Source organism: Lampris incognitus, chromosome 1 (genome assembly GCF_029633865.1).
Source record: "Lampris incognitus isolate fLamInc1 chromosome 1, fLamInc1.hap2, whole genome shotgun sequence".
Classification (NCBI taxonomy): Eukaryota; Metazoa; Chordata; class Actinopteri; order Lampriformes; family Lampridae; genus Lampris; species Lampris incognitus.
In genome coordinates, this window is record NC_079211.1 from 154895462 (window position 1) to 154913934 (window position 18473).

At 39.1% G+C, this 18473-nt stretch overlaps 4 non-coding genes and 1 pseudogene across 4 annotated transcripts; all 5 read left to right on the forward strand.

Annotated features, from left to right (window-relative positions):
• The first annotated feature begins 808 nt into the window (after positions 1 to 808).
• LOC130127438 (small nucleolar RNA U3) lies at positions 809 to 1029 on the forward strand. The gene has a single exon (XR_008811820.1). It is a non-coding gene; the product is annotated as a small nucleolar RNA U3 (small nucleolar RNA).
• A 1010-nt stretch (positions 1030 to 2039) lies between these two features.
• LOC130127489 (small nucleolar RNA U3) lies at positions 2040 to 2218 on the forward strand (annotated as a pseudogene).
• Positions 2219 to 5990: 3772 nt separating this feature from the next.
• On the forward strand, positions 5991 to 6203 carry LOC130127426 (small nucleolar RNA U3). Its single transcript, XR_008811817.1, has one exon. It is a non-coding gene; the product is annotated as a small nucleolar RNA U3 (small nucleolar RNA).
• Positions 6204 to 9951: 3748 nt separating this feature from the next.
• On the forward strand, positions 9952 to 10164 carry LOC130127432 (small nucleolar RNA U3). Its single transcript, XR_008811819.1, has one exon. It is a non-coding gene; the product is annotated as a small nucleolar RNA U3 (small nucleolar RNA).
• Positions 10165 to 12033: 1869 nt separating this feature from the next.
• LOC130127406 (small nucleolar RNA U3) lies at positions 12034 to 12248 on the forward strand. The gene has a single exon (XR_008811814.1). It is a non-coding gene; the product is annotated as a small nucleolar RNA U3 (small nucleolar RNA).
• The last annotated feature ends 6225 nt before the right edge of the window (positions 12249 to 18473 follow it).

An 18473-nucleotide genomic window follows, 5' to 3' on the forward strand; every position in this document is an offset into this window, starting at 1 on the left:
TTTCCTGAGCAGATAAAACCCTTAACCAAACCCTACCTCAACCAAAACATGAAGAAAGTCAGTTAGTTTGATCCAAAATTTCGAGTACGAGAAAGTCGGTACTTTATTTCAGAATTTTCATTGCTGTTTAGCTTGGCTAAGTGGTAGTTTCTGTTGCTGTGCTATTTTGTGTGGGATTGTCTGCCTGAGCAGGTAAAACACTTAAACTAAACCAACCGAAACATGTAGAAAGAGCCATCCGTTTATTTTAGCCAAAACTATCGCTGCGAGAAGCTTGCTATTCCATCAGAAATGCCATTTGCCATGGTTGGCTTGGCTACCACCAAGACTGTCTGTTGCTGTGGTATTTCTTTGGGATTATCTGGCTGAGCAGATAAAACTCTTACGTGAAACATGTAGAAAGAGTCGTCTGTTAATTTCATCCGGAACTATCACTCCGAGAAGCTCGGTACTTTCCATTAGAAACGACTTTGCTGTGGTTAGTTTAGCTACTATGAAGAGTTGGTCTCTGTTACTGTGGTGTTTTCTTTGGGATTGTGTGGCTGAGCAGATAAAACCCCTACCCTAACCCAAATCCTACCTCAAGCGAAACCTGTAGAAAGCGCTGTCTGTTAACTTTATGCAAAGCTTTTACTCGGAGAAGCTCTCTACTTTCCAACAGAAATACCATTGCCGTGGTTAGCTTGGCTACTGCGACGAGTTGGTCTCTATTGCTGTGGTATTGTCTGTAGGATTGTCTGCCAGAGCAGATAAAACTCTTACCCCAACCGTAACCAAAAGATATAGAGCCATCCATTGAGTTTATCAAAACCTAATACTAATTTCAGAGATAATGTCTTTAGTTTTTATCTTGAGAAATGTTTTTCTAAAGTGCGAGTCCCGCCACCCACCATGATGAGCCTGGGGTGCTTCTCCCTGAACGCGAAGCAGGTACAGAGAAGTGGTTTAATCACTCACTCTGTGCTTTTGGTGACCGTTCAGTGTTGCTTTTATGGAGTTATCAAGAGGAAAGAGCATGTTCTGTGTGGTAAAAAGGAGGGGCAAAAATGTAGGAATTCATCAATTTTATCTAAACCTACCCCTAAAACTTAGTCCAAACCCTAAAAACATGACGATTGTAGAAGTGCAATTCAATAAAAGAAACCCAATTGTATTGCTGCAAACCCCACCAACAACTTTTCAAGTTTAAAACGGGATAAACTAATCAAGAGGGAAGACAATGGGGGATCAAGTGTAAAGAATAAACAACCTCCAAACAGATCCTATACCCAATCCATCAAACTCTCTCCAAATTCGTAACCCTAAACCTGGGGGTATCTGTAAGCCAGTATTTGGGCATTGTTGAGGCGCCTGGTTGACATGTTTGCTCTGGCATTCAATTCTAACCCTTACCTTTCACTCAGAGAAGCCTAGTATTTCCCATCAAAAATGCCATTGCCATGGTTGGCGTGGCTAACATGAAGAGTTAATCTCTGTGGGATTTTCTGCCTGAGCAGGTAAAACCTTTACCTTAACACAAACCCTACCCTTACGTGTTGAAAGAGCCGTATGTGGATTTTTATCCAAACCTTTCACACAGAGAAGCTCTGTACTTTCCATCAGAAATGCCATTGCAATGGTTAGCTTGGCAACCGCCAAGACAGTCTCTGTTGCTATGGTATTCTTTGTGGGATTAATTCTTAGCAGAAGTCAAGCTAACCACGGCAATGGTATTTGACGGAAAATACTGTAACGGAGCTTAAGGTTTGGATATAATTAACGGATGGCTCTTTCTACATCTTTCTGTAAGGGTTGGGATAGGTTTAGTATAAGAGTTTTATCTGCTCAGGCAGACTGTCTGTTGCTGTGGTATTGTCTGTGGAACAACTTTTGAGTAGGAAAAACCCTCACTGTAACCCTACGCAAACCCTGGCCAAAGATGTAGAAAGAGACATCCGTTAATTTTATCCAAAACTTTCATTTCGAGAAGCTCGGTACTTTCCATCAGAAATGCCATTTCCATCAAATTATGCAAACCTAATCCTAACCGAAAGATTCAGAAGACTACACTTTCAGCGGTTATTTCTGTCGTTCTTGGTTTGTAAAAATGTTTCTAAGTGTGAGTCCGCCACCCACGATGATGAGCTGCGGTGCTTCTTCCTGAGCATGAAGCAGGTACAGAGAAGTGATTTGATTACAAGCTCTGTGCTTTTGAGGCAAAGAGCGTGCTCTGAGTGGTAAAAAAATTGAGAAAGCCATCAATTTTATTTTAAACCTAACCCTAAAAACATTAAACGGCAATAGCAGTGAACTTCAATTAAAAAAAATCATTTATAATGCTCCAAACCCCACCAACAACTTTTCAAGTTTAAAACAGAATAAACGGTGGATAATCTCAAGTTGTGTGCTTTTGAGTCAAGATGCATGCTCTGATTGGTAAAATGGAGAAATCTATCAATTTTATTGAAACATAACTCTAAAAACAAACTGCCATAGCAAAGAACTTCAATTTTAAAAAAAAAATCGTTTGTTATGCTCCAAACCTCACCAGCAATTTTTCAAGTTTAACACGGGATAAACTAATCAAGATACAGGACAGTGGCAGATCAGTTGTAAAGAAGAAAAAACATCCAAATTGAACCCATCAATCTCTCCATAACTCTCATATTTGGGTATCGCTAAGCCAGCGCTTGGGCACTGTCCGCCTGAGCAGAAAAACTTTTTTTTTTTTTTTTAATTTATTTCTGATTTTTCCCTTTTTTCTCACCATTTAGTGGCCAATTGATCCCTATTTTAATTCAAACACCCACCCTCGTATTGCATGCGTTCGCCAACTGCATCTCTCCGGCCGGCAGTCTCGAAGGAGACGCCTCCCCACTTTCGTGACAAGGCGAATCCAAGCCGAACCACTGTTTTTCCGACACAGACAGACGCATTCACATGACGAACACAAGCTGACTCCGCCCCCCTCCCGAAGACAGCGTTGCCAATGATTGCTGCTTCATCTAGTCCGGCCATAGTCGGATCTGACGAGACCGGGGCGCGAACCCCAGTCCCCAGTGGGCAACTGCATCGACACCAAGCCGATGCTTAGACCGCTACACCACCGCGGACCTCTTGAGCAGAAAAACTTGACCCTAAACTCAAACACTACGTCCACCAAAACAAGTAGCAAGGACCATCCGTTGATTTTTATCCAAAACGTTTACTACGAGAAGCTTGGTTCTTTCCTTCAGGAATGCAATTGGCGTGGTTAGCTTGGCTACTGCGAAGAGTTTATCTCTATTGCTGTGATATTCTCTGTGCGATTGTCTGCCTGAGCTGATAAAACTCTTACCATAAGTGAAACATGTAGAAAGAGCCGTCCATTAGTTTTATCCAAAACTTTCACTCCAAGATGCTCGGTTTTTCCTTCAAATATGCCATTGCCGTGGTTACCTTGGCTACCACGAAGAGTTAGTCTCTGTCGCTGTTGTATTTCTGAGGGATTGTCCGCCTAAACAGATAAAACCCTTACTCTAAGTGAAACATTTAGAAAGCACTCCGTTAATTTCATCCAAAATTTTCAGTCCGAGAAGCTCAGTTCTTTCCTTCAGAAATGCCATTGCCGTTGTTAGCTTCGCTACTGCGAAGAGTTAGTCTCTGTTGCTGTGGTATTCTCTGTGCGATTGTCTGCCTGAGCAGATGATGCCCTTACAACTAAGCGAAATATATAGAAAAAGCCGTCCAGCGATTTTATCCAAAACTTTTACTACGAGTAGCTTGGTACTTCCCATCAGAAATTCCATTTTCATTGTTAGCTTGGCTACAATGAAGAGTTAGTCTCTGTTGCTGTTGTATTTCTGCGATTGTCTGCTTAAACAGGTAACACACTTACCCTAACCCAACCAAAACATGTAGGAAGAGCCGTTTGTTAATTTTATCCAAAACATTCACTCCAAGAAGCTCGGTTCTTTGCTTCAGAAATTCCATTGCCGTGGTTAGCTTGGCTACCACGAAGAGTTGGTCTCTGTTGCTGTTGTATTTCTGCAGGATTGTCCACCTAAACGGATAAAACCCTTACACTAAGCGAAATATGTAAAAAAAAAAAAAAAAGCCGGGCATTAATTTTACCCAAATCTTTCCCTCCAAAAAGCTTGGTACTTTCCATCAGAAATGCCATTGCCCTGGTTAGCTTGGCTACCACGAATAGCTAGTCTCTGTTGTTCTTGTATTTCTGTGGGTTTGTCCGCCTGAACAGATAAAACCCTTACCGGAAGTGAAACATGTAGAAAGTGCCGTCCATTAATGTTATGCAAAACTTTCACTTCGAGAAGCTTGGCACTTTCCATCAGGAATGCCATTGCTGCAGTTAGCTTGGCTACTACGAAGAGTCATTCTCTGTTGCTGTGGTGTTCTCTGTGCGATTGTTTGTCTGAGCTGATAAAACCCTTTCGCTTAGCGAAATATGTAGAAAGAGCGGTCCAGTAATTTTATCCAGATTTCACTCCGAGAAGCTTGGTACTTTCTTTCGGAAATGACTTTGCCATAGATAGCCTGGCTACTGTTAAGAATTATTCTTTGTTGTTGTGGTAATTTTTTGTGGGATTGTCTGACTGAGTTGATAAAACCCTTACACTAAGCGGAATATGTAGGAAGAGCCGTTCAGCAATGCGACTACCTAACCCTATCACTCCATGTTCTATTGCTGTGGTATTGTTTGCCTGAGCAGATAAAAATCTTAGCCTAACTCATCCGTATCCGAAAAATGTGGAAAGAGCCCTCCATTAATTTTATCCAAAACTTTCACTCTAAGTAGCTTGGTTCTTTCTTTCAGAAATGACTTTGCCATCGATAGCCTGGCTACTGCTAAGAATTATTCTCTGTTGTGGTATTTTGTTGTGGGATTGTCTGACTGAGCTGATAAAACCCTTACAACTAAGCGAAATATGTAGAAAGAGCTGTTCAGCAATGTTATCCAAAACTTTCACTCCAAGAAGCTTGGTACTTTTCATCAGAAATGCCATTGCCGTAATGAGCTTGGCTACTGCGAAGAGTTGGTCTCTGTTGCTGTGGTAGTCTCTGTGCGATTGTCTGCCTGAGCTGATAAAACCCTTACACTAAGTGAAACATGTGGAAACGGCCTCTGTCAATTTTTTGCCCCGAAAGTATCACTCAGAAGCTCGGTACTTGAGAAGAGCAATGCCATTGCTGTGGTTAGCTTGTCTACGACGAAGTAATTCTCTGTTGCTGTGGGATTGTCTGCCTGAGCAGGTAAATCCCTTGCGCCAACCAAACCGAAACATTGCATAAGGTGCAGACGTTGATAAGATCGAAAAACTGTCACTCCGAGAAACTTGGTACTTTCCGTCTGAAATGTCATTGCCATGGTGAGCTTTGCTACTGCGAGGAGTTAGCCTCTGTTGCTGTGAGATTGTCTGCCTGAGCAGGTAAAACCCTTACCCTATCCCAACTGAAACATGTAGAAAGAGCAATCCATTAGTTTTATCTGAAACTATCATTCCATGTTCAGAAATGCTACTGCGAAGAATTGTTCTCTGTTGCTGTGGTATTGTGTGTTGGATTGTTTGCCTGAGCAGATAAAAATCTTAGCCTAACTCATCCCTAACCGAAAGATGTAGAAAGAGTCCTCCATTAATTTTATTCAAAACTTTCACTCTAAGAAGCTTGGTTCTTTCTTTCAGAAATGACTTTGCCATAGACAGCCTGGCTACTGCTAAGAATTATTCTGTTGTATTTTATTGTGTGACTGAGCAGATAAGTCTTAACCCAAACCTTACTTCAAGTGAAACATGTAGAAAGCGCTCTCAGTTCATTTTATGCAAAACTTTTACTCTGAAAAGCTCAGTACTTTCCATCAGAAATACCATTGCCGTGGTTAGCTTGGCTACTGCGATGAGGTTGGTGTCTTTGCTTTGGTATTCTCTGTAGGATTGTGTGCCAGAGCAGATGAAGCCCTTGCCCCAACCCTAACCGAAAGATATAGAGCCATCCGTTAAGTTTAGCCCAACCTAATCCTACTTTCGGGGATAAGTTCTTTAGTTTTTATCGTGAGAAATGTTTTTCTAAAGTGAGTCCCGCCACCCACGATGATGAGCTGGGGTGCTTCTTCCTGAGCACTAAGCGGGTACAGAGAAGTTGTTTAATCACAAGCTCTGTGCTTTAGATGACGTTCAATGTTCCTTTTATGGGAGCATCAAGAGAAGGGGCATGTTCTGAGTGGTAAAAAGGGCAGAAATTGATCAATTTGATCTAAACCTTAGTCTTAACTCTTAAAACATTAAATTGCAGAAAAGTTCAATTTGAAAAACAAATCAAACAAACAACAAACACTTGTATTGTTCCAAACCCCACCAACAACTTTTCAAGTTTAAAACGGGATAAAGTAATCAAGATGTAAGACTGGGAGATCAGTTGTAACGAATAAACACCCAAATTGCCCCCAGACTTAACCAATCAAACTCTATCCATATCCCTACCCCTAATCCTGGGGGTATTTCTAATCCAGCACTTGGGCATTGGCGGAGGTGCTCAGTTGACATGTGTTGGCTCTGGCATTCAACCCTAACCATAAAGTTAACCTAGTATGTTCAGTGTGAAATGCCGGAGCCGTGGTTAGCTTGGCTACCGCGAAGAGTTGGTCTCTGTTGCTGTGGGGTTTTCTGTGGGATTTGCTGCCTGAGCAGGTAAAACCTCTACCCTAATACAAACCCTAACCCAACCCAAATGTGTTGAAAGAGCCGTCTGTTACTTTTATCCAAATTTTGCATACCGAGAAGCTCTGTACTTCCCATCAGAAATGCCACTGCAGTGGTTAGCTTGGCAACCTCCAAGACAGTCTCTGTTGCTATGGTATTATTTGTGGGATTAATTCTTAGCAGGAGCCAAGCTAACCACGGCAATGGTATTTCTGGTGGAAGATACGGAGTGTTTCGGAGCTTGTGGTTCGGATATAATTAGCGGCTGGCTCTTTCTACATGTTTTTGTAAGGGTTGGCATAGGTTTAGTATAAGGGTTTCATCTGCTTAGGCAGACAGTCTCTGTTGCTGTTGTATTTCTGCGGGATTGTCCGCCTGAACAGATAAAACCCTTACCATAAGTGAAACGTAGAAAGAGGCGTCCATTAATGTTAACCAAAACTTTCACTCCGAGGTTTGGTACTTTCCATCAGAAATGCCATTGCGGTGGTTAGCTTGGCTACGACGAAGAGTCTGTTGCTGTTGTATCTCTGTGCGATTTGTCTGACTGAACAGGTAAAGCCCTTACATCTAAGCGAAACATGTAGGAAGAGCCGTCCATTAAGGTTTTCCAAAACTTGCACTCCGAGAAGCTTAGTACTTTCCATCAGGAATGCCATTGCCATAGTTAGCTTGGCTACTACAAAGAGTTTTTCTCTGTTGCTGTGGTATTTTCTGTGCGATTGACTGCCTGAGCTGATAAAACGCTTACAATTAAGCGAAACATGTAGACGGAGCCGTCCATTAATTTCATCCAAAACTATTACTACAAGAAGCTTGGTACTTTCCATCAGAAATGCCATTGCTGTGGTTAGCTTGGCTACCGCGAAGAGTTGGACTTTGTTGCTGTGGTATTCTCTGTGTGATTGTTTGGCTGAGCTGATAAAACCCTTACAACTAAGTGAAAAATGTAGAAAGAGCCGTCCATTAATTTTATCTAAAACGTATACTCTGAGAGGTTTGGTACTTTCCATCAGAAATGCCATTGCCGTGGTTAGCTTGGCTACGACAAAGAGTCTGTTGCTGTTGTATTTCTGCGGGATTGTCCGACTGAACAGATAAAACCCTTACCATAAGTGAAACCTGTAGAAAGAGCCGTCCATTAATGTTATCTAAAAGTTTCACTCCGAGAAGCTTGGTACTTTCCATCAGGAATGCCATTGCCGTAGTTTGCTTGGCTACTACAAAGAGTTTTTCTCTGTTGCTGTAGTATTTTCTGTGCGATTGACTGCCTGAGGTGATAAAACCCTTACAATTAAGCGAAACATGTAGACAGAGCCGTCCATTAATTTTATCCAAAACTATTACTCCAAGAAGCTTGGTACTTTCCATCAGAAATGCCATTGCCGTGGTTAGCTTGGCTACTGCCAAGAGTTGGACTTTGTTGCTGTGGTATTCTCTGTGTGATTGTTTGGCTGAGCTGATAAAACCCTTACAACTAAGCGAAACATTTAGAAAGAGCCATCTATTAATTTTATCCAAAACTTTCACTTTAAGAAGTTTGGTACCCTGCATCAGTAATGCCATTGCCATAGTTTGGCTACTGCGAAGAGTTAGTCTCTGTTGCTGAGGTATTCTGTGTGGGATTGTCTGCCTTGGCAGGTAAAAACCTTGCCCTATCCCAACCGAAACATGTAGAAAGAGCGATCTGTTAGTTTTATCTGAAACTATCTATGTTCAGAAATGCTACTGCGAAGAGGTAGTCAATGTTGCTGTGGTATTGTCAGTATGGATTGTTTGCCTGAGCAGATAAAACTCTTAGCCAAACTCATCCCTAACCGAAAGATGTAGATTTTATCCAAACCTTTCAGTTGGAAAAACTCAGTACTTTCCATCAGAAATGACTTTGACATGGATAGCTTGGCTACTGCTAAGAGTTATTCTCTGTTGTGGTATTTTTTTGTGCAATTGTCTGCCTGAGCTGATAAAACCCTTAACCTAAGCGAAAAGTGTAGAAAGAGCCATCCAGTAATTTTATCCAAAACTTTCACTCCGAGAAGCTTGGTACTTTCCATCAGAAATGCCATTGCCGTGGTTATCTTGGCTGCTGCGAAGAGTTAGATTCTGTTGCTGTGGTATTCTCTGTGCGATTGACTGCCTGAGCTGATAAAACCCTTAGGCTAAGCGAAATATGTAGAAAAGCCGTCCATTAATGTTATCCAAAACTTTCACTCCGAGAAGCTTGGTACTGTCCATCAGTAATGCCATTGCCATAGTTAGCTTGGCTACTACGAATTTATTCTCTGTTGCTGTGGTGTTTTCTGTGCGATTGACTGCCTGAGCTGATAAAACCCTTACACTAAACGATATATGTAGAAAAGCCGTCCATTAATGTTATCCAAAACTTTCACTCTGATAAGCTTGGTACTTTCCATCAGAAATGCCATTGCTGTGGTTAGCTTGGCTACCACGAAGAGCTCGTCTCTGTCGCTGTGGTGTTCTCTGTGCGATTGTCTGCCTGAGCTGATAAAACCCTTACAACTAAGCGAAGCATTGTAGAAAGTGCCGTCCATTAATTTTAAGCTAAACTTTTACTCCAAGAAGTTTGGTACTTTCCATCAGAAATGCCATTGCCGTGGGTAGCTTGGCTACCACGAAGAGTTAGTCTCTGCTATTGTATTTCTGCGGGATTGTCCGACTGAACAGATAAAACCCTTACCATAAGTGAAACATGTAGAAAGAGCAACCCATTAGTTTTATCTGAAACTATCATTCCATGTTCAGAAATGCTACTGCGAAGAATTATTCTCTGTTGCTGTGGTATTGTGTGTTGGATTGTTTGCCCGAGCAGATAAAAATCTTAGCCTAACTCATCCCTAACCGAAAGATATAGAAAGAGTCCTCCGTTAATTTTATCCAAAACTTTCACTCTAAGAAGCTTGGTTCTTTCTTTCAGAAATGACTTTGCCATAGATAGCCTGGCTACTGCTAAGAATTCTCTGTTGTTGTGGTATTTTTTTTGTGGGCTTGTGTGACTGAGCAGATAAGCCCTAACCCAAACCCTACTTCAAGTGAAACATGTAGAAAGCGCTCTCCGTTGATTTTATGCGAAACTTTTACTCTGAAAAGCTCAGTACTTTCCATCAGAAATACCATTGCCGTGGTTAGCTTGGCTACTGCGACGAGTTGGTGTCTTGCTGTGGTATTCTCTGTAGGATTGTGTGCCAGAGCAGATGAAACCCTTGCCCCAACCCTAACCGAAAGATATAGAGCCATCCGTTACGTTTAGCCAAACCTAATCCTACTTTCGGGGATAAGTTCTTTAGTTTTTATCGTGAGAGATGTTTTTCTAAAGTGAGTCCCGCCACCCACGATGATGAGCTGGGGTGCTTCTTCCTGAACGCTTAGCGGGTACAGAGAAGTGGTTTAATCACAAGCTCTGTGCTTTAGATGACGTTCAATGTTCCTTTTACGGGAGCATCAAGAGAAGGGGCATGTTCTGAGTGGTAAAAAGGAAAAAAGTGCAGAAATTGATCAATTTGATCTAACCCTAAACCTTACTCTTGACTCTTAAAAGATTAAATTGCAATTGCAGAAAAGTTCAATTTGAAAAAAAAACAAAACAAACAACAAACACTTGTATTGTTCCAAACCCCACCAACAACTTTTCAAGTTTAAAACGGGATAAAGTAATCAAGATACAAAACTGGGAGATCAGTTGTAACAAATAAACACCCAAATTGCCCTTATACCTTACCGCTTAAACTCTATCCATATCCCTAATCATGGGGGTATTTCTAATCCAGCACTTGGGCATTGGCGGAGGTGCTCAGTTGACATGTATTGGCTCTGGCATTCAACCCTAACCATAAAGTTAACCTAGTATGTTCAGTGTGAAATGCCAGAGCCGTGGTTAGCTTGGCTACCGTGAAGAGTTGGTCTCTTGCTGTGGGGTTTTCTGTGGGATTTGCTGCCTGAGCAGGTAAAACCTCTACCCTAATATAAACCCCAACCCAAACGTGTCGAAAGAGCCGTCTGTTAATTTTATCCAAATTTTGCATACCGAGAAGCTCTGTACTTCGCATCAGAAATGCCACTGCAGTGATTAGCTTGGCAACCGCCAAGACAGTCTCTGTTGCTATGGTATTCTTTGTGGGATTAATTCTTAGCAGGAGCCAAGCTAACCACGGCAATGGTATTTCTGGTGGAAGATACGGAGTGTTTCGGAGCTTGTGGTTTGGATATAATTAGTGGCTGGCTCTTTCTACATGTTTTTGTAAGGGTTGGGATAGGTTTAGTATAAGGGTTTTATCTGCTTAGGCACACAGTCTCTGTTGCTGTTGTATTTCTGCGGGATTGTCCGCCTGAACAGATAAAACCCTTACCATAAGTGAAACATGTAGAAAGAGGCGTCCATTAATGTTAACCAAAACTTTCACTCCGAGAAGCTTGGTACTTTCCATCAGAAATGCCATTGCGGTGGTTAGCTTGGCTACCTTGAGTTAGTCTCTGTTGCCGTGGTATTCTCTGTGGGATGGTCTGCCTGAACCGATAAAACACTTACCCTAACCCAACCGAAACGTGTAGAAAGAGCCATCTGTTAACTTTATCCGAAACTATCACTCCATGAAGCTCTGTACTTTCCATCAGAAATGCCTTTGCCATGGTTACTTTGGCAACTGTGAAGAGGTAGTCGCTGTTGCTGAGGTATTGTCTGTAGGATTGTCTGCCTGAGCAGATAAAACTCTTAGCCTAACTCATCCCTAACCAAAAGATGTAGAAAGAGCCATCTTTTTTATGATTAATAGTTTTTTTTCACAATAATAAAACATATAAACAAGTATTTCAGTTGGAAATAACATGGACATTAAATCAGAATGCGAACGAAACAAGCACAACCAGACCGAAAATAAATAAAAGATAGGAGAGACATCCTGAAATAATGAAAGAAGAAAAAAAGAGGAGAAAACATGACTGTGAGCCATCTTTTAATTTTATCCAAACATTTCACTCAAAAAAGGTCAGTACTTTCCCTCAGAAATGACTTTGTCATGGATAGCTTGGCTACTGTCAAGAGTTATTCTCTGTTGTGGTATTTTTTTTTGTGGGATTGTCTGACTGAGCAGATAATCCCTTACCCGAACCCTACCTCAAGTGAAACATGTAGAAAGCGCCGTCTGTTAATTTTATGCAAAACTTTTACTCTGAAAAGCTCGGTTCTTTGCTTTAGAAATGCCATTGCCATGGATAGCTTGGCTATCGCGACGAGTTAGTCTGTATTGCTGTGGCTCTGTAGGATTGTCTGCCAGAGAAGATAGAACCCTTATCCCAAAGCTAACTGAAAGATATAGAGCCATCCGTTAGGTTTATCCACACCTCATCCTAATTTCAGGGATAATTTCTTTAGTTCTCATATTGAGAAATGTTTTTGTAAAGTGTGAGTCCCGCCACCCACAATGATGAGCTGGGGTGCTTCTTCCTGAGTGCGAAGCAGGTACAGAGAAGTGGTTTAATCACAAGCTCTGTGCTTTTGGTGACCGTTCAGTGTTCCTTTTATGGGAGCATCAAGGGAAGGAGCATGTTCTGAGTGGTAAAAAGGGGGAAAAAAATGCAGGAATTCATCAATTGATTTTATCCAAATTTAAACCTTAGTCCTAACCCTAAAAACATTAAATTGCAGAAAAGTACAATTAAAAAAAAAAAAAAAAAACACACCCACTCATTAATTTGGTGTATAAAATTTGTTGCTATATAAAAATCCCAAAATCCAACCCAACAGGCTTGAAAACATAGGAATTTGACACCAAGATCAATCAAGCCAAAAAACGACACAAAATATATATAAAAAAAAGCCATTTTTGGAGGCTAATTTGACAGCCATCTTGAAAAATGGCCTCCATCTTGGATTTTCAAGTGGCCAATCGGACAGATTTGATCGGAAGCCTGTGGAGAAGAAATGCACCAAATTTCATGCTTGTATCATAATTTGCACAATTCCACTCGAGTTTGGCTTTTATCCGCTTCACTATAACCCAAAACATACCTCAACCGCAACATATAGAAAGAGCCATCTGTAAACTTTATCCAAAACTGTCACTCCGACAAGCTTGGTACTTCCCATCAGAAATGTCATTGCCATTGTTAGCTTAAGAGTTCGTCTTTGTTGCTGTGATATTTTACAGTATACCCACCAGCAACAAGCTCCCATCACTACACATACCCAAATAGTGCCCAAACAAATTTTAACAAAAACCAGCGTCCCCCAAAAATACTTTGGGGGACATTTGTCCCTGATTTAGTTTGTCTCGTCATAAAGACTGGTTTATTGTTTGGTCCTGGTTTAGTTTCTCAAGTCATAAAGACTGGATTATTGTTTGTACCTGGTTTAGTTTGTCAGGTCATAAAGACTGAATTATTGTTTGTTCCAGATTTAGTATGTCAAGTCATAAAGACTGGATTATTTTCAGTTTTATTGTCATTAAAAACAATGTGCAAGCACATGTTCCTGAGTTAGGGTCTCAAGTCATGAAGACTGGGTTATTTGTTCCCGATTTAGTTTGTCAAGTCATAAAGGCTGGATTATTTTTTTTCCCCCTGATTTAGTTTGTCAAGTCATAAATACTGGTTTATTGTTTGTTCCTGGTGAGTTTGTCAAGTGAAAGACTGGATTATTGTTTGAAGCCTGGTTTCTGTCTGATTTATTTTTTTTCTGTACTTGGGTCCATACCAAACCAAGGTCCTAACAAAGATGTGCCCCTCTTCTTTATTTAATATATGTTCCCCAGCTGTGAGAGGAATGTGTGCGCGTGCGCGCGCAACATGGTATTTGATAGATATAATAAATACAGTAGAGCAGAGAACAGAGTATAGATAGATGTAATATAATCGTTAGATAGTATAGAGCAGAGAACATAGAGTATAGGACATAGTATAGTTAGATATAATCGATGGATATAATAGTATAGAGCAGAGAACATGGCAGAGAAGTTGATTTGAAGATATGATTTTTGGTAAATTTTATTAGCCACACGAGCAAAACCGGTGAAATTAGTTTTTGCTACATTTTGATTCTGCAGCACAATATATACATGTACAACAACAGACACTCCACAAATCACGAACAATACAGTTACACAATAGCAGAAATAAACACATCAGGTATAACAGGTGAATGGTGGTATTTATGCCAATGGTGTGTGAGGATGGGACTATAGGGAGGAATTCAGAGTCTTGATAGATAGGGAGAAAAAAACTGTTTGCAAAGCGTGTAGTCTTAGTTGACAGTGACCTGTAGCGCTCCCCTGAGAGAAGGAGCTGGAAGAGGTGATGAGCAGGATGTGAGGGGTCACAGGTGATCTTTGCTCGCTTTACAGTCCAGTTAGTATGTAGAGATTCAACTGAGGGGAATGGGTTGCCTATGATTTTGGATGCCTTGTTGACAATCCGCTGCAGTTTTTTCATGTTTGACTGTCTGTGCTGCTGTATGATACGGCTGAGTAAAACGACGAGCAGTAGATGTTTGATCCGGTACTTTTTTCTTTTTTCACAAATTTTATTTATTGAAATTTTACAATCAAAATGTTATACAGACATATGAAGTCAATGTTTATTGGTCCACTTCATTCAAACATGAAACCTACCGCTAAAAATTTGGTGTCATCTTTGACCAGTGTCTTTTGATCATCATGTTACTAAGGTTGTCCAATCCTGTTTCAGCTACAAAATATTGCAAAAATCAATTTTAAAGACATCGAAAAATTAATTCACACTTTCTCCCTTCTAGATTAATGTAACTTTCTCTACTCTGGCCTCAACTATGCTACTTTAAATTATCTACAGTTGGTTCAAAATGCAGTTGCTAAACTAACTAGAACTAGTTGTAGGTACCATATTACCCCTATTCTTGCATCTCTTCATTGGCCTCCTGTAAAGTTCAGAATAATCTTGAGTTTATTGATTACATTTAAAGCACTGCATGATCTTGACCCCAGTTATATTTGCGATCTTCTCATTTCGCTTTCAGACCACTCTGATCCTCAAACCTCAGTTATATTTCCCTCAAAGCACAGACACAAGTGGCTTTCTCGCTACTGGTTTATTTGAAAGTTGTCTTCGCCTCCAAATCCACCATGAAAACTGACAGTATTAATGACCCATGAAGACCATAATAGCTTCACGTGGAAAAAATGGTATACGCTCCATGTTGCGTAACATATATTGAAGTAACATACAAAGAAAATGCCTATGACTCCGAAAATGGGTTATAAAGCAAACTGGGCTAAATAATCTAAAATAGGTTTGGCTAGGAGGCATTGGAAAAGAATATTATTCAGACAACAGTATTATAAAAGAGAAACGGCTGGCTTTTATTAAACATAATAACAATACAAGTGCACTTTGAATGGTCAATAAGGAAAATAATAAAGAATAAGGGTCAAACCCCTTTTGGTCTGTCTGAAATGTCTTTTCAGTGTGTAGACTCAGAGCTCTGGTCAAAAAGAGAAAATATGAAAAGATAAGTCTGAAACTACCTGGGTAGTGTTCATTCACAAAAATGGAGATCTCCAAAAACGGTCTTGTCTGTCCGTCTCTCCTGGTCGTCCTCAATGGAGAAGCAAGACGCCACTCTTCCACGTGCTGTCTACGCCTCGTGGGTCACAGGGCTTGCTGCTCCCTTCTCTTGGGGAAGGAATCCAGTACACAAAAAAACCAACCTGCATACGGCAGGGTAGAAAATAAGTCTCTACTCTCTAAAGCACCAGATCTAGAATATTTGAGTCAATCTTTCACATTCCCAAATAATGGAATTAGGAAACAAAACGAAGCTAGTGAAGGTCCTTGCAGCTAACAAGTACAAATCACAGCAGAATCGTATAACATTTCACATTCATATTAAGCTATAGGATATAGGCTATCTGAAAATCCTCCGATTTGTTTTTTGTAATGAAATGTTCTAGGTTCTCTTCAGTTGTAGGCCTAACAGGCCTACACATTATAAGACAACTACTATGCTACTACAGCGCATGGATAGAAAAAAGACAAGCATGGCTAAACTAGCACATGGTTAGCTACTGTAGAAACACACTGAAGAATCCGGGCTAAGAAAGAAAACAGGTTTCCAAGCAAGCAATCCTCTGCAATCCAAACGGGATTAATTAATTTAAACTGGTAAATTTAAATGAGTAAGGGTAACCATGGCATAAATTTTGTATCTCTGTTCCAGCTTCTACGAGTTGGACTTTGGTTCATTCGTCTGCAGCTCAAGAAAGGTCTGCAGTCAATCTTTTACTCTCGTTCTGATCTGACAAGGCCTGGTAATTTTCCATTTGGACAGGCTGCTAGCGCCCTCTACAGGGGACTGCATGGACATGCATTAACTCTTTCTAGGGCAGCTAAAATCAGGGGGGTTACACCTCGTTGGCTGCATGCTACGACAGGGAAGTCGTCAAATCTTGTTTGTAAATATTAACTTCTCAAAGTTCGCTATATACGACAAACTTTCATTACACATGAAGTCTTGTTAGTTGCTTGCTTGCGGAGATCTTCCCTTCATCTAACTTATGTGAAAGAAACCCAACAGGATTTGCCCCTCAACATTAAAATCGGCTGTCAATATAAATCTCAATACAAATCATAGTTGCATGTAATACAATAATTGCTTGCCGGTACTGCTTAAGAGTCTTCCTGATGTGTACGTAACCTTAAGCTGAGACTTCAAAAGGATAGTACTATTACTTGTAATAAATGAAATGATGTATACATAACAAATGCAGTTAAAATGAACTCTCAATCATAACATTGGTCTTGGAAAAGGTATACGAATATTACAAATTATGTAAACATGATGGCATCAGTCTTTTATCTTTTGCTTATTCCAACTGCAAAACAAAATGTGACTTCGCTTTTGCAGTTTCAGCCCCAAGCCTCTGGAATAATCTCCCCCAATCTATTAGATTTGCTAAATCTTCGATTGTTTTAAGCGGCTTCTAAAAACGCATCTTTTAATGGATTCCCACGTTTGACTTCTGTTTTTTTTTTAGCTTGGTCTGTTACTACCGGTTCTATTTATTTGTGTGTGTGTGTGTGTGTGTATATACATATATATATATATATATATATATATATATATATATACACACACATATATATGTATATATATATATATATATATATATATATATATATATATATATACACACACATATATATGTATATATAATGTATATATATGTGTGTATATATACACAATATATATGTGTGTGTATAGATATGTGTGTGTGTATATATATATGTATGTGTATATATGTGTATATATATGTATGTGTATATATGTATGTATATATGTGTATATATATGTATGTATATGTGTGTATATATGTGTGTATATATATGTGTGTATATATATGTGTATGTATATGTGTATATATATGTGTATGTATGTGTGTATATATGTATATGTGTGTATATATGTGTGTGTGTATATATGTGTGTGTGTATATATGTGTGTATATATGTATGTATATGTGTGTGTATGTATATATGTGTATATATATGTATGTATATGTGTATATATATGTATATATGTATGTATATATGTGTGTATATATGTATGTATATATGTGTATATATATGTATGTATATGTGTATATATATGTGTGTATATGTGTGTATATGTGTGTGTATGTATGTATATATGTGTATATATGTGTGTGTGTATGTATGTATGTATATATGTATATATGTGTGTGTGTGTGTGTGTGTGTGTATATATATATATATGTATGTATATATGTGTGTGTGTGTAATTATATGTATATATATGTGTATATATATATAGCGACAGGCATGGGCGCAAGTCCATGAATACTGGGATGGCATCCAGCGCTTTACCTGTGCCCCCGTCCATAGGGTTAGTGGTTGTGTCAGGAAGGGCATCCGACGTAAAATTTTGCCAAATCAATATGCAGATTGAAAAGACCATACCAGATCGAACAACGGTCATTGGCACTGTGCCCTCACAGGCTCCTGGTGGAAACTGTAAAATCTGCTGTGGCGACCCCTGAAAAACAGGGAAAAAGCTGAAAGAAGGATATGTGTATATATATATATGTGTGTATATAATTATGTATATGTGTGTGTGTGTGTGTGTGTGTGTATATACACACATATATATATATACACATATATACATATATACATATATATATATATGTGTATATATAATGTGTGTATATATATACACAATATATATGTGTATATATATGTGTGTGTATATATATGTATGTATATATGTATGTATATATATGTGTGTATATAATATGTATATATGTGTGTATATATATATAATGTGTGTATATATGTGTGTGTATATATATATATACATATATGCGTATATATGTATATATACATACATATACATACATACATATATGTGTACGTGTGTATATATATACATATATACATGTATATGTGTATGTATACATGTATACATATACATATACATGTATATGTGTATGTATACATGTATACATATACACATATACACATATATGTATGTATATATATATATATACACACGTACACATATATATGTATGTATGTATATGTGTGTATATGTGTATATATACGTGTATATATGTATTCATACATATATATACACACATATATATATATATACGTATATATGTATGTATATATATATGTACGTATATATATGTATATATGTGTGTGTGTGTGTGTGTGTATATATATATATATATTAAAAAAAATTTCAGTCACTTCATGTATTTGTTTGCATTTTGTGTATGTAATGTAAAG